The sequence below is a fragment of the Crocuta crocuta genome, unplaced genomic scaffold, assembly GCF_008692635.1.
Source record: "Crocuta crocuta isolate KB4526 unplaced genomic scaffold, BGI_CrCroc_1.0 scaffold36, whole genome shotgun sequence".
Taxonomy (NCBI): domain Eukaryota; kingdom Metazoa; phylum Chordata; class Mammalia; order Carnivora; family Hyaenidae; genus Crocuta; species Crocuta crocuta.
The window spans coordinates 18504892-18521635 of record NW_027532203.1 but is presented as its reverse complement, the minus strand read 5'-3'; positions in this window follow the sequence as shown (position 1 = coordinate 18521635).

Below are 16744 nucleotides of genomic sequence, written 5' to 3'. Positions count from 1 at the left end.
CCTGTTCTCCGGGCGCTGAGAGGAGGCTGGAGATGCCGCAGCCCGCGGGCTGCGCGGGGGAGCGGCTTTTCGGCCTGGAGTTGTCTTCACGCAACTTTCCTGCGTCCCGGCCCGCCGGGGAAGCGGCCGCGGCAGCTCTGCCAACTCTGCCAGCTCCGCGAGCGGGGATCTGGCGCCGACACCTGCCCCTGCTCCCGGGAGCCCAGGCATCCGCCCCTGCGCCGCGGCTGCCGCGGCCTAGGAGGAGGGAGAAAAAGCTTCCTTTGGCTGGCGCCGCCTGCCTCCCGGCGCTTCCACTACCTTGGGTCGGCAGACGCCTCCGGTCGATGGGAAGGAGGTGTCAGCCTCCAGAATTGACCTATTCTGGAGAGTTTGTCAACTTTATTTGGAAAATCACGGATGTTAAACTGACGGATCCCAAGTTAAAGATCATTGTCTTCTCTGGCTCTTCCCAGGGAGTTTTCCTTTCTCACCATTAGCGCGTCCTACTTTGTAATTTACTTCTGATAGCCCTGATCTCAGTTTATTGTTGTGGCAGCAGCCCCCTCGAGAACAGCAGGTCATTTATTCTCCCATTAATTTACTTTAATTTTATTATTCTGAGAGAGAGAGAGGAGAGAGGAGAGAGAGCATATCAAGTAGGCTTCCCGCTGTGATTGCAGAGCCCCATGGTGGGGGGCTCGAGATCATGACCTGAGCCTAAATCAAGAGTCCACGCTTAAGGGAATGAGCCAACCAGGCGCCCCTTATTTTCCCATTAAAAAAATTTTTTTAATGTTTTAATTATTTCTGAGAGACAGACGGGAGCGTCAGAGAGAGAGAGAGAGAGGGAGACACAGAATCTGAAGCAGGCTCCAGGCTCTGAGCTGGCTGTCAGCACAGAGCCCCATGGGGCTCGAACCCACCAGCTGTGAGATCATGACTTGAGCCGAAGTAGGACGCCCCACCGACTGAGCCACCCAGGCGCCCCCTTATTTTCCCATCTAAATCGTGCTTTCTGCTGTCGCAGAATAGTGTCTCTCGGGTTGAAGGAAGGAACGTCTGTCTGTACTTGATCTTCCAGCTTGAACCGCCGGAGCAGTTTATGCTTAGATGTGCTTTTCACTTCTTGACTGAGCTTTTGCTTTCTGAATCCTTCCACTCGGTAGGATGAAAATCCCACTGGTGATGCATTGTCAAGGTTGGACCTCTTAATTACAAATACATCTGGCAGTTTTGCCTAGCCTATTATTGTGTAGTGTTGTTGGGCACATGCTAACAGTTTGAATCACTCCCTTTCTTCTCCTGGGATATTTTAAGGATGGAGGCTATTAACCTTCTAATGTAGTTTTGCTGATCTAGGCAATCTGAATTCCTCCAGTAAGAGCATTGCCTTTTGGTTTAACAAGCATTTTTAGAGACCTACAATTGATAGTTATTACCTGATGTCCTGAGGAGTCATAACGCTAACTGTTTGTTAGTAGGAAGTGTAATATTTTGGCTGTCTAATTAGTAGGAAGTGTAATATTTTGTTGTCTAATCTGGCCAATATGATGCCTAATTTAGTGCTTTATGCACAGTAGGTGGTCAGTAAATATAAAACTGAGTTAAATTTTTAATCAGAATTAGTTTGGGAAACTAAAATGAAATTTACTGCAGTCACCTATGCTACTTTAAAAAAAATTTTTTTTTAATGTTTTATTTATTTATGAGAGAGAGAGAGAGAGAGNGAGCCCCATGGTGGGGGGCTCGAGATCATGACCTGAGCCTAAATCAAGAGTCCACGCTTAAGGGAATGAGCCAACCAGGCGCCCCTTATTTTCCCATTAAAAAAATTTTTTTAATGTTTTAATTATTTCTGAGAGACAGACGGGAGCGTCAGAGAGAGAGAGAGAGAGGGAGACACAGAATCTGAAGCAGGCTCCAGGCTCTGAGCTGGCTGTCAGCACAGAGCCCCATGGGGCTCGAACCCACCAGCTGTGAGATCATGACTTGAGCCGAAGTAGGACGCCCCACCGACTGAGCCACCCAGGCGCCCCCTTATTTTCCCATCTAAATCGTGCTTTCTGCTGTCGCAGAATAGTGTCTCTCGGGTTGAAGGAAGGAACGTCTGTCTGTACTTGATCTTCCAGCTTGAACCGCCGGAGCAGTTTATGCTTAGATGTGCTTTTCACTTCTTGACTGAGCTTTTGCTTTCTGAATCCTTCCACTCGGTAGGATGAAAATCCCACTGGTGATGCATTGTCAAGGTTGGACCTCTTAATTACAAATACATCTGGCAGTTTTGCCTAGCCTATTATTGTGTAGTGTTGTTGGGCACATGCTAACAGTTTGAATCACTCCCTTTCTTCTCCTGGGATATTTTAAGGATGGAGGCTATTAACCTTCTAATGTAGTTTTGCTGATCTAGGCAATCTGAATTCCTCCAGTAAGAGCATTGCCTTTTGGTTTAACAAGCATTTTTAGAGACCTACAATTGATAGTTATTACCTGATGTCCTGAGGAGTCATAACGCTAACTGTTTGTTAGTAGGAAGTGTAATATTTTGGCTGTCTAATTAGTAGGAAGTGTAATATTTTGTTGTCTAATCTGGCCAATATGATGCCTAATTTAGTGCTTTATGCACAGTAGGTGGTCAGTAAATATAAAACTGAGTTAAATTTTTAATCAGAATTAGTTTGGGAAACTAAAATGAAATTTACTGCAGTCACCTATGCTACTTTAAAAAAAATTTTTTTTTAATGTTTTATTTATTTATGAGAGAGAGAGAGAGAGAGAGAGAGACAGCGTCAGCAGGGGAGGGTCAGAGAGAGAGGGAGACACAGAATGTGAAGCAGCCTCCAGGCTCTGAGCCAGCTGTCAGCACACAGCCTGATGCGGGGCTCAAACCCACAAACCGTGAGATCACGACCTGAGCTGGAGTCAGATGCTTAACCGACTGAGCCACCCAGGCACCCCTCACCTATGCTACTTTAAAAAGGATCTCAGTGAAATTTCATGCAGTTCCATTGAGAAATAATATTTTTAGCCATTTTTTGGGTAATTAAAAAAATATTTTTATTGGGGCACCTGGGTGTTTCAGTCGGTTAAGCGCCTGTCTTCAGCTCATGCATGATCTTGCAGTCAGTGAGTTTGAGCCCCACATCGGGCTCTATGCTGACAGCTCAGAGCCTGGAGCCAGCTTCGGATTTTGTGTCTCCTTCTCTCTCTGTGCCTCCCCTACTCATGCTCAGTCTCTCTCTGTCTCTCAAAAATAAATAAATGTTAAAAATTTTTTAAAAATGTTTTTATTTTTGAGAGAGGGTGAGAGTGTGTGCATGCGAGAGCACAAGTGGGGGGGGTTGTGGGTGCGGAGGCAGGGAGAGGGAAACACAATCTGAAGCACGCCTCAGGCTCTGAGCTGTCAGCATAGAGCCTGATGCTGGGCTTGAACTCTTGAACCATGAGATCATGACCTGAGCTGAAGTCTGATGCTTAAATGACTGAGCCACCCAGGCGCCCCTTTAGCCATTTTTAAATATGAATGCTTTTCAGTGTCACTGTACTTTTTTTTAATGTTTATTTATATTTGAGAGAGAGAGAGGCAGTATGAGTAGGGAAGGGATGGAAAGAGAAAGGGGAGATAGAATCTGAAGCAGGCTCTAGCCTCTCAGTTCTTAGCACAGAGCCGATCGTGGGGCTTGAACTCATGAGCGGTGAGATCATGACCTGAGGTGAAGTCGGATGCTCGACTGACTGAGCCACCCAGCCACCCCTAGTATCACTGTACTCTTAAAACTTCAAACCATGTATTTTTTCATAATGTTAACATGTAGATGTAAACTTCGATACAGGTGTATACGATATGAAAAGCAGAGAGAAACTGCAAGATAATTATACCTAAAGCATCAGCTGAATGATTTCTTAATGAAAAAAATTTTTTCTGACTTTTTTGTGAAAAATGATTGGCCTGGATTTTGGAGCTAGAAACTTTTCCCATTGCTAACTTCGTATTACATTCACAGTGTAGTTGTTACATTACTCACTAATTAGTTTATATTACTCTTAAATGCATTTATGAACAAACAAGTGCTATAATGCTCTTTGTTTTATACTCTTCATGATTAATGCAAGATCTGTATATCAAGGGTAAAATCAGCTTTAGATTCTAATTTAATACAGTTCTGTTGGAACTGTATTATTCCAATGTTATGTCCTTCCAATGTATTCCAAATGTATGTCCTTCAAAGATTTTATTTTATAAGTGACGTTGGTACTTTAAAGGTCCAGTTACCACACATGACCATTAACTTTTATGTAACTTGTAAACTCATTAATCAAAGAATTGTTTTGCTGGGATCTTCAGTTTTACAGTTTTGTTCTGACATGTGCATGGAAAGTTTGGTGTTTGGGCAGTTAGAATGTTTTTTGTTTTGTTTTGTTTTGTTTTTAAAGTTTGGACTGGTATGTACTAGAGACCCAAACCCTACATTTGTAATTTTGACAAACTGTCTTAGACCTTTCTAATTTTCCTGTATGTAACTAGGGATATGAAAACACATGTATATTCATGCTTACAATTGACAGTACTTGAGAAGACCTGTTAAAATATTTATTTTTATTTATTTATTTTTAATTTTTTAAAAAATGTTTTATTTCTAGGAGAGAGAGAGAGAGAGAGAGACAGCATGAGCAGGGGAGGGTCAGAGAGAGAGAGGGAGTCACAGACTGAAACAGGCTCCAGGCTCTGAGCTGGCAGTCAGCACATGAGCCCGACGCAGGGCTCGAACCCACGAACCGCGAGATCATGACCTAAGCGAAAGTCGGACGCTTAACTGACTAAGCCACCCAGGTGCCCCAAGAAGACCTGTTAAAATAAATATGCTACTTTTGGGGTGCCTGGGTGGCTCAGTCGGTTGAGCATCCGACTTTGGGTAAGATTATGATGTCATGGTTCGTGGGCTCATCTTTGCGTCAATCTTTGCTGACAGCTTGGAGCCTGGAGCCTGCTTTAGAATCTTTGTCTTGCTCTCTCTTTCTGCCCTTCCCCTGCTTGTGCACTCTGTCTCTCTCAAAAATAAATAAGTAAACATTTAAAAAATGTTACTTAAAAATTTTTTTTTAAGTAAATACTACACCAAATGTGGGGCTTGAACTCGTTGCCCCGAGAACAGAAGTCATATGCTGTACTGATTGAGCCAGCCAGGCATTCCTAAAAATATGCTATTAATGTGTTTTCTTTTGAACCATACTGACTTTTTGGTATTCTATGTTATTTTAAGAAAGAAACTGGGGTCAAATGAATTTTCTTGGATAGGTGTTGTAAAAATGAAATAGACACAGTAATAAATGAGTAAAAAGCTGACTGTAGAAAGGGGGAAGAGCTATTGAGAAAGCACGGCAAACCGTTCAGGTAGAACCTCTTTATTCTCAGGACACTTATTTATTGATTGCTTACAATGCCAGTAGTGCTCTAGTTGTTAGAGCTATATTTGGTGAATAGGACTGACTAACCAGGTCCTGATGCTAAAGGAACTTAAGCATTTAAACTGGCATTTGTGGGGCGCCTGGGTGGCTCAGTAGGTTAAGCATCTGACTTTGGCTCAGGTTTTTGGCTCATACAGCTCATAGGTTTGAGCTCTGTATCCAGCTCTGTGCTGACAGCTCAGAGCCTGGAGCCCTGCTTTGGATTCTTTGTCTCTCTCTGCCCTCCCCTCCCCCCATCCCCATCCCCATCTCTTCAAAAATAAATAAACATTAAATAATTTATTTAAATGGAGTTTGAGATGGGTTTCCAGATGGACATTCTAGGCTAGCTAACAGCCTACGTAAAAGTCATGAGTATCAATAATCTTGACTAGTTAAGTGTGAGCAGTGCCTTGAGTTTACAGAGGGATAGGTTGTGAAGATACTTTAGTCTGCTGATGAGTTATTTTCACCTTTTAGGGAAAAAAGGTTCAGGTGGAATATGAAGGATTTGAGAGGCATTCCTTTAAAAGATTTTCTTCATCCTTATGTTAAATGAGTAGAAATGTTACTGGTTTTCTTTATTTGGGGTTGATTCTTATTTGTAAGACTGAAGTAATTTGATAGTTATTTTTCTTTNCACGAGCAGGGGAGGGTCAGAGAGAGAGGGAGACACAGAATCCGAAGCAGGCTCCAGGCTCCGAGCTGGCAGTCAGCACAGAGCCCGACGCGGGGCTTAAACCCTGGAACTGAGATTATGATCTGAGCCGAAGTCGGATGCACAACTGACTGAGCCACCCAGGCACCCCAACCATTTATCTTTAATTGTACCTATATTCCTTACTCTTTCAGGGCTGATTGAATTTAGAGGAAATAAACAGTTTTCTGCTTCTGTGTGGGCCACTTCTCAGCACAAGTGGGATTGATGTTCAGTCAGTTTTCACACTCAGCCTACAGGTCCTTGTGGTGAAAAGGAGCAGGGTGAAACTAGGAAGCATATTCCTTCTATGTTTCTTAACTAAAGGAGGAATGTGTGTTGTATATATTTTACATATTTTTCATAACAGCATCAGATGATAATAGTAAACATGGTTTAAAAATACCATAAAATAACCAGTATGACTCACATTTGATGATTGTCTTTTTTAGGTTTTGTGGCTTTATAGCGTTCATTGTAAGTTTTGTTTGTTCTTTTTCATGTCTTTATTCAAAACAAGGACCTCAGCTTTTGTCACTTAATAGCAAAAAGATAGGTGGTATAAACTCTTATTAATTTGACGTTATTAACTTTTAAAACTACCTAGATAAGTATTTTCTAATTAAGTGAAGGTTAATTAAAAGTAGAAACCAATCACAGAACTGACTTATGTGTATGTTGGGGGGGATGTTTATACTTGATTAAATTAAAATCCCATTTACTGAGTATTTAGGTGCCAAGTGGGGATGGGTGGAAAGATGGAAGAAACCATTTCTGCCTAAGGTACTCAAATCCAGTGACCCAGATGACTTCTAAATTTCTCTCCTGCTCTAAAATGTGAAGAAAAGTTGTGTGCCTGGTGGCTCCGTCAGTAAATAAGCATCCTACTTTGGTTCAGGTCATGATTTTGAGATTCGTGGGCCCTGCATCGGGCTCTCTGCTGTTAACACAGAGCCTGCTTTGGATCCTCTGTCTCCCTCTCTGCCTCTCCCCTGCTTTCTCTCAAAAATTAAATAAAAACCAGTAAAGTTTTTGGGGCACCTGGATGGCTCAGTCAGTTGAACGTCCTGCTTTGGGTCAGGTCATGATCTTGTGGTTCAAGCCTCATATCAGGCTTTGTGCTGACAGCTCAGAGCCTGAAGCTTGCTTCAGATTGTGTGTTTCCCTCCCTCTCTGTCCATCCCCTGCTTTCATTCTGTCTCTCTTTCTCTCGAAATAAACAAGCATTTATTTATTAAAAAAATTAAAAAAATTTTTTTAATGTGAAGAATAGTAGGCTATAGGAGAAAATAGTTCTGTTAAACAAAATAATTATAGTATGGAGTTAGTCTTATCCTTTATAAAATTATTTTACTGTTTTACTTATTTTAATTCAAAATGTTATTCCTTTAATTAGCAAATTTGGGCGGGAAAGGGGAGGAAGGGGGCAGGTGTCAATAGATAGACACATTAGTAATCAGCTGATTTATTTTTTAAAGTTTATTTATCTGAGAGAGAGCACTTGTGCGCAAGCGGGGACGGGGCAGAGAGAGGAGAGAGAATCCCAAGCAGGCTCTGCACTGCCAGCCGATGCGGGGCTCTAATTCACTACTATGAGATCATGACCTGAGCTGAAACCAAGAGTCTGACAGTCAGCTGACTGAGNGCTCCAGGCTCTGAGCTAGCTGCCAGCACAGAGCCTGACGTGGGGCTCAAACCCTTGAACCGTGAGATCGTGACCTGAGGCGAAGTCGGACACTTAACCAACTGATCCACCCAGGTGCTCCAATGATATTTTTCTGAAATGGGTCTCTAAGTATAAAAGAAAATGAGGACTTGAGTATTCTTTTTTTAAAAAAATTTTTAAACATTTATTTATTTTTGAGAGACAGAGACAGATCATGAGCAGGGGAGGGGCAGAGAGAGAGGGACACACAGAATCGGAAGCAGGCTCCAGGCTCTGAGCTATCAGCACAGAGCCCGATGCGGGGCTCAAACCCACGAACTGTAAGATCACGACCTGAGCCAAAGTCGGAAGCTCAACCACCTGAGCCACCTAGGCGCCCCGCGTGTTCTTTTTTGCACTGCCAGTTCATTTACAAAATACTTTGGATTTCAAGTCCACTTATTACTAAGTTCTGGTCATTTGTTCAAAGAGCAACAAAATGAAATCTGTTAAAACTTATAGCAGTCATTCTTAGGAATGTGGATAAACTAGGATTGTGCTTAAGTAATTTAGAAATTTAAGTTTTCAGGGTACCTGGGTGGCTCAGTCTGTTAAGCATCTGACACTTGGTTTTGGCTCAGGTCACCATCTCATGGTTCATGAGTTTGAGCTCCACATTGGGCTCCGTGCTGTCAGTACAGAGCCTGCTTGGTATTCTGTCTCTCTCCCCCTCTCTCTCTGTCCCTCCTCCTGCTTGTACTCTCTCTCAAAATAAATAAATAAGCTAAAAAAATTTTTATTTTTAAATTTTTTTAATATTTTATTTATTTCTAGGAGAGAGAGACAGCGTGAGCAGGGGAGGGTCAGAGAGAGAGAGGGAGTCACAGACTGAAACAGGCTCCAGGCTCTGAGCTGGCAGTCAGAACAGAGCCCGACGCGGGGCTCGAGCCCACGAACCGCGAGATCATGACCTAAGCGAAAGTCGGACGCTTAACCGACTAAGCCACCCAGGCGCCCCTAAAAAAATTTTTTTAAAAAGTAGTAAGTTTTCATTAGCATGGCAAATATTAGGGAAACAAGATACTGACCAAAGTGTTTAGAAGTTACTTTTTACTGAGTTGTCTGGTTTAAAAAAATAACTTTTATGATGTTCTGAGTCAGCGTTTTGCTAGATGCCTTATAATTAGAGAAAGGTATTGTTGGGGTAGGGAAGTTGGGTGTGGACTAAAACTCTGGGAAAACAGAACTGTTTCCCTTTCTGTGTTAAGAACAAAAACCTCATGTGGTTAAGATTTTAAGCAGTATCCTGTCTGCCTTCGTTAAAAAAATTTTTTTAAGTTTATTTATTTTTTAGAGAGAGATAGAGAGAAAGTGGGGGAGAGGCAGAGAGAGAGGGGGACAGGATCCCAAGTAGGCTCTGCACTGTCAGAGCAGAAGTGGATGGGGGGCTTGAATCCACCACTGTGAGATCATGACCCAAGCCAAGACCAAGAGTCGGATGCTTAACCAGCTGAGCCACCCAGGCACCCCTGGCTGCCTTAGTTTTAACCTAACATAGAAGCATAGTTTATTTTTACGTCAATACTTTATCATCAAGGGTTTCCCATTATTTTACTCCACTGAAGTCCACTAAATGATTTGCTCTGATAGGTTTTTGGTACCATTTATCTTGGAGACCTCAGATCCTGCCATATGGTGACCCATCTTTATGTGTTTGTCTGTATTCTGAGGGAGATAGAAATGGCCAGAGCAGAAATCTTGCAGAGAATCTAGAACCTGTTCTTTATTCTTAATTTACACAGTGATGTTGCCTTTGAGTAGAGGGTGTCTCATTAGCCATGGTGCATTCCTTGCACTTGGTAACTTCCTTGGCTCTTGATGCAGGTTTATTCGCAGCCTGGGGCTGGGCCAGATGCATGTCAGTAGTGGTAGTATCTGTAACATGAAGTGATTTGAGCAGCCGTTATCACTCTTGGCCTATTTATAGAGCTTATATCAGCGGAGGGAAGGTTGGCTGGCAAGCAAGCAGAGCTGCTCTCTTCCTGTGGTTGCAATCTCTCAATTTATGTTTCAGTCCGGACAGGCCAAATCCATTCAGCTGCGTTCATTTTTAGCGTTCCTTTTCTGTACTCCAGTCTTTTAGCATTGCAGTTTTTTAGTCAACTTCACTCTTAAGGAAGAAACCCAAACAGCTATTACCACACTGAAAATAATTAGCAATAATTCCTTACTATCATATGACATTTAGTGTTCAGATTGTTCTCTCATAAATGTATTTTTATGCTTATTCAGATTAAGTCAAATAAGGTCTGTAATGTTTTGTAATTTAAAGGTTTCCCCCTCGTTTTTTCCCCTGGCAAATTATTTGTTGAAGAAAATCTCCCTAGTTTGAATTTGTCAGTTCTATTCTGATGGTGGTATTAAACATGTTCCTCTGTCCCTTTGGTTTCTTGTTATTCGGTGTTGGGTTTAGAAGCTTGATCAGATTCAGTTTCTGTAATGTATATTCTCTTTTTCCCCTTTTTCTTTGAGGGGGCAAAAATATTTTATAGGTGATGTTGAGTACTTGCATCAGGAGGCACATAATATTTGGTTCTCTGCGGTATTAGCAGCTCTTGATAATCATTGCTGAGTTCCATTACTTAATTACTCATAACTCCTCATTCTGAATGTCCTTCATCATTCCCAGTTCTAAGCCTTTTATACCGTACCTTGTTTATAGACTCTTCAACCTCTTCCTTTCAAGAGTTGAGTGAAGGGAAGGGATGGATTGCTGTGGAGAAGAGAGCTATTTCAAGTATATTATAGTTTTGTAGGAGTTTTTATTTCAATCCTGATATTTGGTTACTGCACTTTCCATTTTATCCATGCTACAACTTCTCAGTGGAAAACTAACCCCAAATCCAACAAATAATCAAAAGAAATCCTTCAATGGTAAAATTTGTTTTGAGATATTAGTGTTTATCTAAAATAAGGGTACTGTTGTCATTAAAGTAAGTTAGTGTTTATATTTATACATAAAAATAGAAACAAGGTTAATTTTTCTACTTCAAAAGATTTGGCAACGACACTATTAAGGACATAATGGAATCTCTTTCTAGAACTGAACATTTAGGAGGAGGGGGCTTTTTTATTTATTTTTATATACAAGTTGATAGTACTGTTAAGGTGTTTAATCAGTGGTCTTGGTGATTTTTTAAAAAAGATTCTTCAGTTCATCAATTCAACAGATATTTATTAAATACTATGTATTAGCGGGGCGCATAGGTGGCTCAGTCGGTTAGGTGTCCCACTCTGGCTCAGGTCATGATCTCACCATTCACGAGTTCCTAGCCCCGCGTAGGGCTCTGTGCTGACAGCTCAGAGCCTGGAGCCTGCTTCAGATTCTGTGCCTCCCTCTCTCTTTGCTCCTACCCAGCTCATCCTCTCTCTCTCTCTCTCTCTCTCTCTCAAAAATCAACATTAAAACTTTTTTTAAAAGTTAAAAAAGCGCAAAATAAAGCAAAACTTGAAAACACCTTAGGCCTTTTTTTCTTTTTTAAAAAAATTTTAGGTGTAGGGCAGTCAGAGTTTAACAAAGAGCTTAGAAATGGTTTTAAAGACTTGCAACTGATTGTCATGGATTTTTTTTTTTTAACGTTGGTCCCAATTATTAGGAAAGCTATTCTTACTTAAAAAAAAATGAGTAGTAGATGCAAACTATAATCTGTTTTATATCATAACTGTCTTAGAGGCAGAAACTTCTTTTAGAGTTAAGTTACATTGTTGGTGGTAGGTAGTCTCCTGATTTTTGTTTTAAGTTACATTTATGTCAGAAGTGATTTTACAACAGTGTAGAAGCAGTCCAGTTGCTTTGATTTTTAGTGCTAAGAGAGTGCATCCTTTTTGAACCATAGTTTCAATAATAAACACACATAGTTGAGTATTTAAACTGTAAAGAAGTCCCACAGTTTTTGGATTTTGAAGGCAAGCCTATTAAAAAAAAACAACTTAAAAAGATTTGTTTAGACTGCTCTGAGGCTATTTATTCATTTTTTAAAGATCTTATTCTTTTTAAGTAATCTCTACACCCAACATGGGGCTTGAACTCACAACCTGAGATCAAGAGTTGCATGCTCCACCATCTGAGCCAGCCAGGCGCCCCTGCTATGAGGCTATTTAGACTGCAATTCCCTTGCTTAAGAAACTCCTTCCCTATTAATATGGCGTAGTTTTTCTTTTATTGATTAATTGTTTGGTATGCCTTGGGCATAATTTTCAGTGCAGTATGGAAAAGTACATCTATTTTTTTCAAATATAAAGATACTAAAGAAATGGTGGTTGTGGGGTTTCTACAAAGTGAGTAAAAACAGTGGATATTTGTTTTTAGGGAAAGTTATCAAAGGAGTAGCCTTGTAGCCTCTTAAGTGTAAAACGTAGATATACATTGATTTACATAAAATAAGTTTTTTTGGTTAAAATATATTTAGTTTCTGAAAATGCTTATTTATTTATTTAGAGAGAGAGTCAGCAGGGGAGGGACAGAGAGAGAGGGAGACAGAGAATCACAAGCAGGCTTCCTAGCTGCTAGCACTGAGCCTGACGTGGGGCTCAAACCCACCACCTATGAGATCATGACCTGAGCTGAAACCAAGAGCCAGACGCTTAGCTGACTGAGTCACCCATGCACCCCATATAAATACATATAAATACACAATGTGGGGCTTGAACCCATGACCCGAAGATTAAGAGTTACATGCTCTTTTGACTGAACCAGCTGGGTGCCTCACAAAAGATGTATTTTTGTGTAATTGTGGGCAAAACCAAATTATTAAGTGGTTTAGTATTTATGTAAACGTTTAAGCTTGTATTAGTTGGGCCATAGATGTAAGCAAGGAAAAAATGGAATACCATTTGCTTTTCCTGTGGCTGCAATTTTGAAAAAATAATTTGTTTTACATAAGCCTTGTATCATTATTGTGCATAACTGAAAGGCATGTGCTAATAATAATGATGAATTTGTGAATAAAGCCAGTGCTAAAGGGTAACTACACTTGTAGCAGTTTGTCCTTAAAATTGTTATTTATTTATTTGTTAATTCATTTATTTAAAAAATTTTTTAATCTTTATTTTTGAGAGAGAGAGCATGCCTGTGAGCTTGCGGGGGAGGGGCAGAGAGAGAGGGAGACATATAATCTAATGTTTTTGTTTTTTTTTAAATTTATTTTTAGGAGAGAGAGAGAGTGACAGTGTGAGCAGGGGAGGGTCAGAGAGAGAGGGAGTCACAGACTGAAACAGGCTCCAGGCTCTGAACTGGCAGTCAGCACAGAGCCTGACGTGGGGCTCGAACCCACGAACCGTGAGATCATGACCCAAGCGAAAGTTGGACGCTTAACCGACTAAGCCACCCAGGTGCCCCGAGGGAGACATATAATCTAAAGCAGGCTCCAGGCTCTAAGCTGTCAGCACTGAGTACGACATGGGGCTCGAGATCATGACCTGAGCTGAAGTCGATGTCTTAACCAACTGAGCCACCCATGCGCCCCTATTTAGTTATTATTAAATGTTTATTTTTGAGAGAGCGCTTGTGAGCAGGGGAAGGGACAGAGAGGGAGACAGAGAATCCCAAGCAGGCTCTGCATTATCAGTGCAGAATCCGGCTTGACCCTGAGTGAAATCAAGAGTCAGACGCTTAACTGACTGAGCCACCCAGGTGCCTCTGTCTTTAAAATTTTTAAATGGTTGGGAAATTACTAAAAATAAGATTTTTAAAATGGACAGTTTTTTTCTTAATGTTTTATTTATTTCTGAGAGGAAGAGAGACAGACACAGCATGAGCAAGGAAGGGTCAGAGAGAGAGGGAGATACAGAATCTGAAGCAGGCTCCAGGCTCTGAGCTAGTCGTCAGCACAGAGCCCAACCCGGGGCTTGAACCCACGAACCATGAGATCATGACCTGAGCTGAAGTCGGATGCTTAACTGACTGAGCCACCCAGGCACCCCTAATGGTCAGTTTTTGAAAAAGCAAAACATCCTCAATATTTTAATGAAACTTGTTTTTTAAAAACTGTATCTACAGGCCCTAGCAACATATCTTTTACTTAATAAATACTGAATATAAGTATATGTTGTTTAACAGGTATTAAATGTCTGCTCTGTTGGGTGTTTTTCTAGATGTTACAGTGAGACAAATTCTCTGCCCTCTTGTATTCTATGAAGCAGACAGAAACTATAAATACACAAATGAGCAAGGTAATTTTAGATCCCTTCTAAAAAATGGAGAATAATGAGGTATGGGTGAGAGGTGTTTAGTATATTTAAGGAAGGCCTTTTTTTAGGTGAGTTTGAATTGAGATCTGAAATATAGGAGTGATCCAACCTTCAAAAGTGAAGGAGCATGCTTTCCTGGTAGTGGGAATTGCATATGCAGAGTCCCGTGAATCAGAGAGTATCTTATTAATGTGTTGAAAAATCTGGAGCCTAAGGAAACAAAATGATGCTGAAGTGAGACTAAAGCAGTACATGCCTTGTAAGCCTTAAAAGTTTTATTTTAATTGTAAGGAAATGTATATAAAAGAAACTATAGGTCTAAGCAAGGAGCAGTCTTGTTTACCTTCTTCAGTGTACAAGGTAAGATATACCCTGATTCATTCAGGAGATATATTTTTGTATATTTGTGTGGAAAACCCCAAATTTTAAATGTCAAACCTCGAATACATTAGGAAAACTTATTTTGAGGAGCTTATATAAAAGCCTTATTTTAAAAATGTATAACCTAAATTATCTTTTGTAAAGATCCAGATGTTCAGAACTTCCATTTTGATTGAAGGAGGCTACTTGTGTAGCACAGTTAATCTTAGGTTAAGAAGCAGGTTGGAAATTCAGAAACTGTTCTACTAAATATATCTATCTAAATCTATCTAAATATATCTTGGCCATTGACCTACATATTCTTTTCTTAGAAACGAAGATTATACATTTCAGGTTAACTATGAGCATTAATTAATAAAAATAATTAAAATGTTCTGGAAACCTAGAATTGTTTAGGAAGTTGTCAGTGTGAGCAGACCACTTACTCTTTTTATCTTTTTAAATTACAGCTTTATAAAGTGTCTACAAATAAGCAATGAAACATTGATCAGTTTCTTTTTTTTAAGTTTATTTTGAGAGAGAGAGGAAGCATGTGCATAAATGGAAGAGGGGCAGAGAGAGGGAAGAGGAGAATCACAGGCAGGCTCGGAGCCCAGTGCAGGGCTTGATCCCACAAACTGTGAGATAATGACCTGAGCCTAAATCAGGAGTTGGATGCTTAGCTGATTGAGCCATACACGCTCCCCTCATCAATTTCATTTTTAAAATTAATAGTGGCTGAAGCATTCTTTTAGTAGGGTTTTCAGTTGAAATTGCTTATGTATTTTTTGCTTTTTAAAATATCACTTGAAACTTTCTGAAACATTGAGGTCTTGGCTAATTCATGGTTGAATTTTATGCTGTATCTGAAATTGACTGTAGTCACTATTAGTAGTGCTTGGAGGCACTAGGATACCAGGAAGCAAGGGCCAAGGTAATGCAGATTGCTCTCATGTTGACTTTTCAATCAAGTCTGCACGTAGATCTGTTTTCTGTGTACAGTGGCCCTAGCTCCTGCAAAAATGTTTATGCAGATGACTGTACCACATGTGTATTGTAGCACCACATGCATTTTTCAGAAAGCAAAACAGATCTAATAGGTTCACTTAACTTTGAGAAGTCTAAGGTACACCTGGCCTCTAGCCTATCTGGGGCTAGGAACTTATTTGATATCATCTGGGCACTGTTTTTCTCTTTGTATATAGGCTTCCTACTGCTTTTCTTTGTGGGCTTCATTTTTAGCCAGATTTTCCTTTCATGAGGGCAAAGTTGGTTTTCCAGCAGCTCTAAGCTAACAGTTTGCTCAGCATTTAGAAAAATTAATAGGGGTGCCTGGGTGGCTCAGTCGGTTAAGTGTCTGACTTCGGCTCAGGTCATGATCTCAGTCTGCGGGTTAGAGCCCCACATCGGGCTCTGTGCTGACAGCTCAGAGCCTGGAGCCTGCTTCACATTCTGTGTCTCCCTCTCTCTGCCCCTCCCCCACTTGCTCTCTGTCTCTCTCTCTCAAAATAAAGACGTAAAAAAAAGAAAAATTAATAGACTTTATATTTTAGAGCAGTTTTAGATTTGCTAAAAAATTGAGCAGAAAATGCAGAATTCCTGTATACCCCCTCTTCAGTTTTTTTTTTTTTAATTTTTAAATGTTTTATTTATTTTTGAGAGAGAGAGAGAGAGAGAAGCAGCATGAGCAGGGGAAGATCAGAGAGAGAAGGAGACACAGAATCTGAAGCAGGCTCCAGGCTCTGAGCTGGCTGTCAGCACAGAGCCCGACGTGGGGCTTGAACCCACGAAGCGTGAGATCATGACCTGAGCCGAAGTCAGACGCTTAACGGACTGAGCCACCCAGGCCGCCCCCCGCCCCCTTCAGTTTCCCTATGAATAATATCTTGCATTAGTTTGGTACATTTGTTACAATTGATGAGTTAATATTGATACATTACTAAAGTCCCCGTTTACATTAGGTCCCACTTTTCATGTTGATAAACAGAGATACCACAGTATGGAATAACAGTTCTGTGGATTTTGACAAATGCCTAATGCCTGTCCATCATTGTGGTATCCAGCAGAATAGTTTCACTCCCCTAAAGATCTTCCTTGCTTCACTTAATATTCCTTGCCGTTCTCCATTCCTCCTTGGCAACCATGAAATTATTTTGGCAGTTTATTTATTTCATAGACTTTTTAAAAAAGAGTAGTTTAAGGTTCACAGCAAACTTGAATGGAAGGTACAGAGAGATTTTTCATGTGCTCCTTGGTCCCACACATGTATAGTCTGCCCTGTTGTCAATATCCCCTGTCAGAGTGGTGCATTTCTAACAACAGAGGGACCTCCATTGACACACCATCACCCAGAGTTCATAGTTAACATT